This window comes from Molothrus ater, chromosome 27 (assembly GCF_012460135.2).
Source record: "Molothrus ater isolate BHLD 08-10-18 breed brown headed cowbird chromosome 27, BPBGC_Mater_1.1, whole genome shotgun sequence".
Classification (NCBI taxonomy): Eukaryota; Metazoa; Chordata; class Aves; order Passeriformes; family Icteridae; genus Molothrus; species Molothrus ater.
In genome coordinates this window covers 3,975,423-3,986,796 of record NC_050504.2, presented here as the reverse complement: position 1 = coordinate 3,986,796, position 11,374 = coordinate 3,975,423, and the positions used below count along the sequence as shown (strand labels likewise).

At 46.4% G+C, this 11,374-nt stretch overlaps 1 long non-coding RNA gene across 1 annotated transcript; it reads left to right on the top strand.

Annotated features, from left to right (window-relative positions):
• The first annotated feature begins 3,690 nt into the window (after positions 1–3,690).
• LOC129046954 (uncharacterized) lies at positions 3,691–6,722 on the top strand. The gene is made up of 2 exons (XR_008508863.1): positions 3,691–4,392; positions 5,788–6,722. It is a non-coding gene; the product is annotated as an uncharacterized LOC129046954 (long non-coding RNA).
• The last annotated feature ends 4,652 nt before the right edge of the window (positions 6,723–11,374 follow it).

Here is an 11,374-nt window from a genome sequence, read left to right as displayed (position 1 = left end):
GGGATGGCCTCACACCCCCGGGATGGGCTCGCACCCCCGGGATGGGCTCACAGCCCTCGGAATGGGCTCACAGCCCCGGGATGGGCTCACAGCCCCCGGGATGGGCTCACAGCCCTCGGAATGGGCTCACAGCCCCGGGATGGGCTCGCACCCCCCGGGATGGGCTCGCACCCCCCGGGATGGGCTCACAGCCCTCGGAATGGGCTCACAGCCCCCGGGATGGGCTCGCACCCCCCGGGATGGGCTCGCACCCCCCGGGATGGGCTCAAACCCCCGGGATGGGCTCCCAGCCCCAGCCCCTCGTTGCTTTCCCTGCCCGGGAGATGCCCCTTTCACCGGGGCTGCCCAGGGAACAGGAGCTGCTCCCTGAGGAATTCGGCAGAAGCGAGTGTAGCCCCACATTTCTCTTCACAGAGAAAAGCAAGGCACAAAATCCTTCCCAAGAATATTTCTGGGATTCGCATTCTCTGAACCTCAGAGAAAGGAAAAACAATTCTTATAATTTCCTGTGCCTGTGTTTGTGCAAAAGTAGAATGCAACATGGAAATTGTTTACCCACAGTGATGGTGTTTTGTTTCCTTGGCCTGTCAGGGCCAGGTGTGTGTGTGTGTGTGTTGGGACTGTCACAAGATTTGGTGCAGTGTGTGCAGAGTTGAGTGCTTGGCAGGTTCAGTTTTAGATGTATAGAATAATATATTATAAGAAAGTTATTAATTAGCCTTTTGATATCAATGGAGTCCTCCTCACCATTCTCTCCCCTCGTCGGCAGCAAAAATATCCACTATAAATGGGGACAGCTGGAATTCTGTGCTCAAAGAACCCCTGTCCCCGATGTCCGTGGCCAAGTGACATCAGCAGGGACAGGGAACTGCAGCAGCTGCATGACCCCAGGCTGGCCTCACAGCCCTCTGCAGAGAGGGCAGAGATTTCTGCTCTCCATCCCTCCCCGAGCACAGACAGCACATCTATAAATTACAGGCAGTGATTTTAATTAGCAGCCTTCTCTGCTGCTCGTATTTTGCTGGCCACGCTGCAGAAAGATTCACCTAAATGGCAAACTGACAGGCTGCCTGTCAGAAAATGCAGTGAAAATAGTCACAAGGAAGACAAAGAAGGCCTGGAGAAAAGGAAATGAAAATGTTTTGGCAGCGAAACAAGATTATTAATGGACTGAGGAGGCAGATTGTTTTTTGCTGAAATCACAGTCATGTTTTGTATATAAATATTGGTGCTGTGCATGATGCTGGGACAAGTGAAGAGCAAAGACAGGGAGCAAGGCACAGGGGGTTGCCATGTAGGTACCCAGTGGTTTCAGGTGCTTCTTGGCCTTCTGACAGCCCTGCCAGCCTTGCCCCCGGGGACACACCAGCCTCAGTCAGCACTTTGGAGCTGATGCCTTCATGTGGTCACAAACCACGCAGGTCCCACTCCCAGGGTGCAGCCCTAGGACAGCAGCCAGGTGCAAGCAGGGCTAAAGGTGTGTCTGAGGCACATTCAGCTGGCCAGGTGGGAATTCAGGTCCCACCTCATCATCACAAACCAGAGAAGACCCAAAAGCTGGAGGGATGAGGTGGTCCAAGGAGACAAGGTAGTCCTGGAATCCCTGCAGCTCCTGTCCTCAGCTGCTCTTATTCCTGCTTTTTGTGGGCCAGGAGCTGGCGCAGTCTGTTCTTTGTGCTGTGGGTTTTGCTGCAGCATCCCTGGGCCTCCCAGCCTTGTCTTCAGCAGAATGCTGAGTGTCTGTCTCATGCTTATTTCCTCCAGCTCTCCCTGGGGAAAGGAGCCTGTGCAGCACTGACAGGTTTTATAAGGCCTGTAGTGATTTTTTGCCTTATATGTGCGCATGTCACTCCATTTTTATGCAGGGGAATGGAAAGGAAAGTTCATTGTCTTGTGACTGCAGGTAAAGGAGTGCAGGGTGTTCATCAGTGTCACCTGGAGCAGGGTTTTCCCCTTTCTGACAGCACTTCCCCATGTTTCTCAGTAGGAATTTGGTTTTTGCTCCCCACCATCAGGTTGTGGAAAGCCTGCTCCAGTGGAGGCAGGACGCTCTCTGCAGGGAGCACTCAGAGCTCTGCAAACCCCACTGCCACATTTTCCTTCAGGAGAGGGAGAGGCAGCCAGCTGCCCCTCCTGCTCAGAGCTTCGGGGCACCACCATGGCTGAGCCTCACCTCCCCTTCAGTGCAGAGCAGAATTCACCCACCCCTGGTGAATATATTCTGTTGCAGAATGCATTCAACGAGCCTTCATCATGGTGTGAATTTTCTGAGTAGGCTGCAGAGCCTTGCTGTGGCTGTCACTGTGTGTGGAGAGGCGACAGATGGCTCTCACACGTTTGCTCCTGGAAGTGCTTCCCCAGTGGCTGGATCCTCCCTTGCTGATCCACCCTCTCGGGGTCTTAATTGCTATTATGAATTCAGTTTATTGGGTTATATTGATGCCATTCTCTGTACAAAGAAACAAGTGAAGATATTCTGCACCGGGAAAAAAGGTATATATTATTATATATGATATGTATATATATATATATATATATATATAATATGTAGATTATATATATTATATATATGTATTATATGTATATTTATATATATATGTATATATATATATACACATATATATATATACATATATATATACACACACACACACACACACACATATATATATATATATATATATATAATATACTGTGAGAAGCCAATTTTCACTGAAGGACCCCACAGCCTGAAACTTGGAGCCTGTGACATCTTATTCTGGTCCACAGATCCCCAGAGTTTGGTCCTGTACAGCCAGTCCAGAGTCTCTGGACTGAACTTCAAAAGTGGTGAGCAAGTGAATTACTGAGTGAGCAGTGTCCTGGCGTCTGTCACACAGCCAGGGTCCCTGCAAGAAGCACAGACACACCTGGTGAGAGGTGCCCTGGTGTCACCCTGGGATCAGAGACAGAGCTCCTGCTCATGACACCGTGCAGTGACAGTTTCCTGCATTTTTATGATGATTGTTCAGTTTTTACCCCTCTTCTCTTCGGCATTTGTCTCAGTGTGCAATGTCTTATTTCCCAGCCTGGGACAGAAATAAGGGACACACTTCAGTGTCCCACCAGATCTAGTCTTAAATATCTTTTTGGATTTGTCAAATGTGGGAAAGAGCTAGAAACCACCCAGGCCAAGCTGTAGAGTATTGCTAACTATGAACACGTGGAGTTGAATCATTCAGCCCAGAGAGGTGCTATTTGATGCTTTCCCCTGGAAGATAAAGAGGTAGAAAAGCAGCAGAGTGTCATAGCCAGGTAGAAGAATTATAAAATAAAGGCGTTATGAAATCAGGCTTTGCTCTGCCAAAATTGCCAAAGCTGGCCTGGCATTTCTTCAAAGTGCTGCTAAAAAGAAATTTGCAAGTTCTCGTGGACATATATTCCCAGGTTGTTGAATACATCCTGCAAATGAGAAATTAATTTAACACAACAATCTATTCTGAGGGTGAAAAACAAATGCACCTGTGTAAACAATGAAATTTGTCCCATGAGAACCCACAAAGGAGAAGTGTAAACATATCTAGAGAGGGAAAATTTGATAGACACATACACTGGCCCTTAGCATCCAATGAACTGAGTTTCACTGTATTGCTGACCAATTAGGTTCAACACAGTGCCTGCTGATATTTCCTACAAGTATGAGCTTGCTGAATGAAGAATTGGCTTTCTGCATGAAGAAAATGGAGTCTGGGCTGATTTATTCCAACAGAAGGTGTCCCCGAAGACGTGATCGACGCGAGACGAGCAGCCTGTCACAAAAGGAGGAGGTGAAACCGCGGGACGGGACTCAGAGACGGAAAATACAAAGATGTGAAAGGAAGATTGCAGCGAGAGCGGGCGGAGCGCACAAACGCAGCACCGGCCGCAGGATCGGCACGGATAGAAATTCCAGCAGCGAATACGCAAAGCAGCAAAAAAGGAACACGCAAAGCAGCAAAAAAAAAGGAATACGCAAAGCAGCAAAAGGAATATGCAAAGCAGCAAAAGGAATATGCAAAGCAGCAAAAAAGGAATATGCAAAGCAGCAAAAAAGGAACACGCAAAGCAGCAAAAAAAGGTTACGGCTACGGTCAGCAGCGGGATCGGCGTGCAAACAGCAAAGACAAGAGCCGGTGAAGCGGAGAGGAGCAGGAGGTGCACAGGAGGGGCTGCAGACGGTGCGGAACGCACAGAAATGAGCACAACACCCGGGAGAAAGCGAGCGGCCGGTGGGAGCAGAACTGCGAGCTGCAAACGCCGTCCCGAACCGCGGGAGATGCGCAGCCAAAAGAGCCGCGCAAGGTGAGGCAGCCCCGGGGCTGCTGGGGAGAGAAACGCGCAGCGATCCTGGGGACAGCGGGGACAAGAACAGCGGTGAGTGAACGCTCGGCTGCTGCTGGGAAAAACGCCAATCGCTTGTTTTTAAAATTTTTAAAAGTTTAATAGTAATGAAATGGTTATAAAAATAGTAATATAATTAGAGTAATAACAATTTGGACAATTGAGATTAGGATAATACAAGACAAGAAAAAACAAAGAGTTGTGGACAGACCGAGTACCTCTTTCTGGGTAAAATAAGCCCGAAAAAGGACCCAGGTTGACAGAGGATTAACCCTTAAAAGCAATAACCTGTTGCATATTCATACAGCTCGTACACGATGCATAAATTCCATTCAAACACAGGATTCTGTCTGGGCACTGTCAGCTTCTTCCTCTGAATCCTGATGGTGTCTTCAGGACTGAGCAAGGCAGGAAGAAGTTCGTTTCTTCTGATAATGGAGCAATAAATTCTCTTTGTCTGAAAGATTCAGGTGTCCTGTGGCTGCTATCTGGTACGAGTTCCTCATTCCTCTCTTGTAAAAAATATCCCACATACACAGTTTCTATTTTAACTACAAAAGTTACATTCGAACCACAAAACTACGTTTACAGCACTATTAAAATGTTAATACAGCACTACTAATCAATACAACATAACACACGTCGTAAATATCTGCACAGAGCCATATAATACGCACTTTTCACAGCTAGTTTTAACAGCTGGCCCATTTGCAGAGGATATCCCCCAGAGTTATGAGGGATGGGTCATGGCAGAGATAAAGAACATTCCCCCACCTGGTTTTAACAGCTGGTGATAGAACACATGCTCCTGGTTACGTCTTGCATTGCAATCTAAGACAGTTAAATGTCACTTTTCTGCATTGTAAGATGTACAGTTGTTTTCTTTTCGGAGATGACTCTGACTGAAACAGCTGTGAAGAAACACTGGTGAACACCTGTTTGTGGATAAAGAAGGTACAGAGTGTTCACCCTTGATTTTATCAAAGATTTTATTGCTTGTTAACAATCTCTGCTGTTTTATCTTCCATAGATAACGCAGAAGAATTAGTGATGATTCTACATTATGGCTGTTATTGATTGTGAGGTGATTCCGTGTTTCCTCTGTTCCTTTTGCTGTCTTGGGGACATGACTGTTTAGAAAGTTGTTATCTCAACTTCCTAAGATAGTTATTGCTGATGCATTGATTACATGACGTGAATTTACTGATTTTATAATAGGCATCATTCATAAGATGCTATTACTGTATTTATAGCTGGCTTCTTATATTCTTTAACATCTTTTTGTGTAATTATCTAAAAGACACATGTCGTTTCAGGATCCCTTTTTTCTTCTCTAGCCACTTATGCATCTCTTAGACCAGCTGAGCTCTCTGGCTGGTCCCTGCACCGGCTCTATGGTTTGACCCAATGCTGTCTCATAATTTTAAGTATTTTTCAGAGTTCCAAGGAAAGATACCTGAGCTTCATTGAAACCCCCCTCCAAACTGCAAGTCTGGTGGTTTTCCCCAGTTATCATTACAGAAGCACTCCAGCAGTTTGCTGTGTTTGAAGCATCTCAGTCCTGAAGGAAACTTCAGAGGGACCCAGCTACTGGATGGTTTGATCAGTCTTTAACCCAAGGCCTTTACTCATAACTGCTGCTATTCTTAAGAGCCTTGTTTTAAAAGGGAATTTTAAAATGTGTTTAGGGAATTCCCTCCCAGTTGGAGCTTGAGTGGTGGCCAGGCCTTGGCTCTACCTGGATGGAGAATTTGCCAACAAACCCAAATGTTTTCTGCACCAAAACCAGATTCAGGTCACTTTGACTTCACAATTTGACCCTTTATATATGATAGCTGAACCTATTTTTAGAGTAAGCTTGGGTATTATTATCTGGAAATAATTATCCAAGCCCTCACTAAATTGAGGTTTGTCAGCTGTTTGCAGACTCTGGGATGATGGTACAGTATTTCAGAGATTCCTAATTACCTGATTTCACATGTATTATTAATTATGTGTACTATCTGAAATATTCTTAATTGCTGTACCTGACTTATTCTTGATTACTGCCAGTTTCTTGTTCACTGCATGTATTGTTTTGCCTTGATGTTTCTTCATGCAAATGAGAAGTAGATTTAACACAACAATCTATTCTGAGGGTGAAAAACAAATGCACCTGTGCAAACAATGAAATTTGTCCCATGAGAGCCCACACAGGAAAAATGTAAACATATCTAGAGAGAGAAAATTTGATAGAAATATAAAATATGAATGAACTGAGTTTCACTGTATTGCTGACCAATTAGGTTTAACACAGTGCCTTCTGATATTTCCTACAAATATGAGCTTTGTGAATAAAGAATTGGCTTTCTGCATGAAGAAAATTGAGTCTGGGCTGATTTATTCCAACGTAGAGATGCAGCAAATACAAGTCAGCAGCAATTAGGAAGGTTAAAAAAAGAAAGAGAAAAAAAAAAAATCCCAGCCAAATCCCCTTTCATGTGTCCAGCCTGTTTACATTCTGGGCTAGAATAATGCTGATCTGACTCACTGCTGGCATTAATGAAGTTTGCACCTCTGGGTGAGCAATTTAATTTATCTCAGCAAGCCAAAGCTCATTATAACAGTCCACAAATGCTATCAGATGAAAGCAGCATCCTTCAGCAACCTCAGGGATTAAAGCAAGGAGGCATCCAAGTGCCAAGGCTTCTGCTGGAAGACTGCAGAAAGTCAGAGCATGTGTGCTGGAGGCTGAGGAAGAGCAACGCCTCAATTACTGCTGCAGATTTCTCTGTGTGCAGACAGCGAGCTGAGCCTCTGAAACACCCTTCTGGAGGTGTGAAAAATGCTTTATTTGTGTTATTATTTTATGGTTGAAAATCATAAAAAAAGGGCCCCCGGACAGCAGCAGAGGTGGTGGTGCTGCAGAGAAACCCAGGTGTGAAAAACGCCAATCGCTTGTTTTTAGAATTTTTCAAAGTTTAATAGTAATAAAATGGTTATAAAAATAGCAATATAATTAGAGTAATAATAATTTGGACAATTGGGATTAGGACAATACGAAACAATAAGAACAAAGAGTTACAGACAGTCTGGGTACCTTTTCTGGGCAAAATAAGCCCAAAAAAGGACCCACGTTAACGGAGGATTAACCCTTAAAAGCAACAGCCTGTTGCATATTCATACACCTCATCCATGATGCATAAATTCCATTCAAACACAGGATTCTGTCTGGGCAGTGTCAGCTTCTTCCTCTTCAGGGCTGAGCGAGGCAGGAAGAAGTTTGTTTCTTCTGATAATGGAGCAATAAATTCTCTTTGTCTGAAAGATTCAGGTGTCCTGTGGCTGCTATCTCAGTGTGAGTACCTCATTCCTCTCTTTAAAAAAAGAGTATCCTATATAGCATAGTTTCTGTTTTAACATTATGTTATAACCTAAAACTATATTTAACAGACTACTTAAGAAAATGAATACAGCATCACTTTCTAACACAACACATATAATATTCATTTGAATATTTGTGAAAAGCCAATCATAAAATACACATTTTTCACACCAGGTCTTGATCCAAGGCACAGCTACACTGTCCAATCCTGCCTCCTGTACCCCAGAAAGCCTGAGCACACAGAGGCAAGTCTGTGCATTTTCAGTGTGGTAAAACCCACTGATCATCAGATAATGGGGTTCTCACGGGTGCACAGCATGTGGATGTGCTAAGCCTGTGATTTTGGGACTATAATTGTCAGTAAATTATTGATGCTGTGGCATAAGGTTGAAGTTAAGGAGACTGATTCTCATTTCACACGATTTCTCCAAGGACTGCAGTGGAGAAAGTGCCTCCTTCCAGAGGAGGATCTGCTCAGTGCACACCTGGGATCTGGCCCCATGCCATTCACTGCCTCTGCACATCCCAGCCTCTGCTGCTGGGCAAAAATGGAGAATTCCCACAGCCCTTGTGGGAATGATGCTCTGTGCTGGGAGGATTTCTTCAGCAAGCTGCCATCCACTGAGCTTCAGTGACAAGTGCCTCAATTTGTCTGTGATCAAAACAGCAGCGCAGGGAGCTGCAGCTGTGAGTGGCAGCTGTGTCTGAGGGGTTCTGTCAGATCTCTTCCACCTGCTGCTCTAGCTGTCAAATCTAAATGTCATTTACCGTGATACAGGCACAGAAAGTGTCACCAGGAGGCACAGCACTCCTGGTGTGTGTGCTGCAGGTGGGATCTTGTCTGTGTGTCCCTCTCTGTGCATCCTAACACGCTGCGTGCCAGGGTGAAGAAAAGGCAGAGCAGAGGCAGGAGGAATCTTTCTGGAGTTCCCAACAAATCCAGGCAGATGGATGGAGGTCAACACTTGCTGTAGAGCCAGGATACCAAACTGCAGAGCCCTGAAAGGGTCTGAGCACCCCATGGGGGCTGACTGCAGCCCCAGAGCTGCTTCCCAAGCCCAGCCCTTGCCCTGGCCTGCAGCTTGGGCAGGATGAAAGGGGGGCAGCACCAGCAGAGCAGGAGAGGAGGATGCTGGCACCAGGTCAGGGCCAGAGCTGGAATGGGGAACCCCAAATTTGAGCACCTCACCTGTGGGGTGGAGCCACCCCATGTCCAGCAGCTGGCCCCTGGCCACCAGAGGGGTCTCAGGGAGCCCTGCCCTGCAAGGTGAGGATTTTGTGGGCCTGAGTCTCTGGGGTTGTGTCCTGAGACAGCCCTGGGAGCTGGCACTGGCAGCTGCTTGCTGACCAGGAAACTGCTGCCAGTTGGGCTTTTTTATCTTTTGCCTGGTCATTGTTCAAATGTCCTTGAGAGCAGAGCAGAGGGAGTGCTAGAGCCCTTGGTAGGAATAAAAGGACAAGGAACAAAGGGCCAGGCAGGGGAGCTGGCACTGCTCCTACTGTGGCACATCCTCCTCAACCCCTTTCAGGGGATCAGGGGGGGATGCAGGAGGCTGGAAAAAGCAGGACAGCAGGAAAAAGCAGGACAGCAGCTTCCAGGGAGGTGCAGAGCTGCTGGAAAGCTGAGTGTCTGGCAGAGGGAGAAGGAGAACAGCTACCTCAGGGGCCTGTGCCCACCTCTGGCTGTAAATCACAAGTCAGCACCATTCAGAATGGCAGCAAGAGCTCACATTTGGAGAGCTTGCTGGAAAATGGGCTAGAGCAGCAATTCCACTGGGAAAAATAATTTTGTCTAGCTAATGCTCCCAATGTCCTGCGGGCAGCGCCCTGATGTGCTGGGGTGCCAGCAGCTGATGTCCCAGAGATGCAGCTTCATGCTGACCCCATTTCCCAGCAGCTGATGTCCCAGAGATGCAGCTTCATGCTGACCCCATTTCCCAGCAGCTGATGTCCCAGAGATGCAGCTTCATGCTGACCCCATTCCCCAGCAGCTGATGTCCCAGAGATGCAGCTTCATGCTGACCCCATTCCCCAGCAGCTGATGTCCCAGAGATGCAGCTTCATGCTGACCCCATTCCCCAGCAGCTGATGTCCCAGAGATGCAGCTTCATGCTGACCCCATTTCCCAGCAGCTGATGTCCCCCCTGATGTGCTGGGGGTCCCAGCTCAGGGTGTGCCAGCTGCACATGCCCAGCCCATGCCCTGCACACCAGCAGCTCCCTGACTGCTCCCCAAAACAGCCTCACTCACACAGCTCCAGAGCCAGGACTGACCTTAACCCTGCGGCTCCAACACAGGGAGAAAACAACCGTGGGTGAGGATTTACAGAGACAATGTTCCTGACTGAGCTGATAAGGAAAAATTGACTCAGAAACACCAAAGAGACCAAGGCAGAAAGAGAGTCCGGACCTGCCATGTGCAGAAATGTCCCTGTCCTGTCCAATCTGCTCCAGAGCTTCACACAGATGGAGCAGTCTCACAGAAGAGGAATCTGACTTCCCAAATCCACTGCCTTCAGTAACCACTCAGTCTCTGGGGATCTTCCCTGAGCTCTGAGGTGGATAGAGGCTCCCTTTGGGCCAGCATCCACCTTTGGTTTAACCCACCACAAGAGCCCTGACAGCTGTGAATACAAATCACTGAAAGAAGGAGGGCTGGGAAAGCTCCTAGGAAGAGCAGCAGAAGACAGAGGGTTGTTTTGACTGCTTCTTTCTAATCTGGGCTGTGGGACTCGCCCACACATCAGGAAGGCACATCTGTATTTCCCAGAGCTGACCAACAGCAAACAAAGGGTGAAGCTGTACTGGACATGATTTCCTCCTTGTCCCCACGGCAGCCACCCCAACGCCCATAAATCTGCCACACACCACGAGGAGCCTGTCCTCCCCAGGCTCTTCTGTCCCCCTGCCTCCTTTCCTGTCTTTGTGCTCCTCTTCCTGAGCAGTCCCAGGCACTGCCAGGGTCAGGGCAGCCCAGCCTGGAGCATCCTGCAGGGCACAGCCATGCAGAGCTCCTGCAGCCCAGTTCAGCAGCTCACACTGGGCCTCCTGCAGCCAGCAAAGGCCCTGGAGATGCCAGTGTGAAAAATGCAATCACTTGGTTTTAGAATTTTAAAATTTCGTTTATTACTATTATTATTAATTATAAATATAATATAATATAATATAATATAATATAATATAATATAATATAATATAATATAATATAATATAATATAATATAATATAATATAATATAATATTTTTCTATTTAAATATAAGAATTATTAAATATAATAATTTATTATTTAAAATCTAATTTATTAGTAGTAGTAATAAAATGGTTATAAAAATAGTAATATAATTAGAGTAATAAAAATTTGGACAATTGGGATTAGGACAATACAAGACAATAGAAACAAAGAGTTACAGACAGTCTGGGTACCTTTTCTGGGCAAAATAAGCCCGAAAAAGGACCCACGTTAACACAGGATTAACCCTTAAAAGCAACAGCCTGTTGCATATTCATACACCTCGTACACGATGCATAAATTCCATTCAAACACAGGATTCTGTCTGGGCAGTGTCAGCTTCTTCCTCTTCAGGGCTGAGCAAGGCAGGAAGAAGCTAATTTCTTTTGATAATGGAGCAATAAATTCTTTTTCTCTGAAAG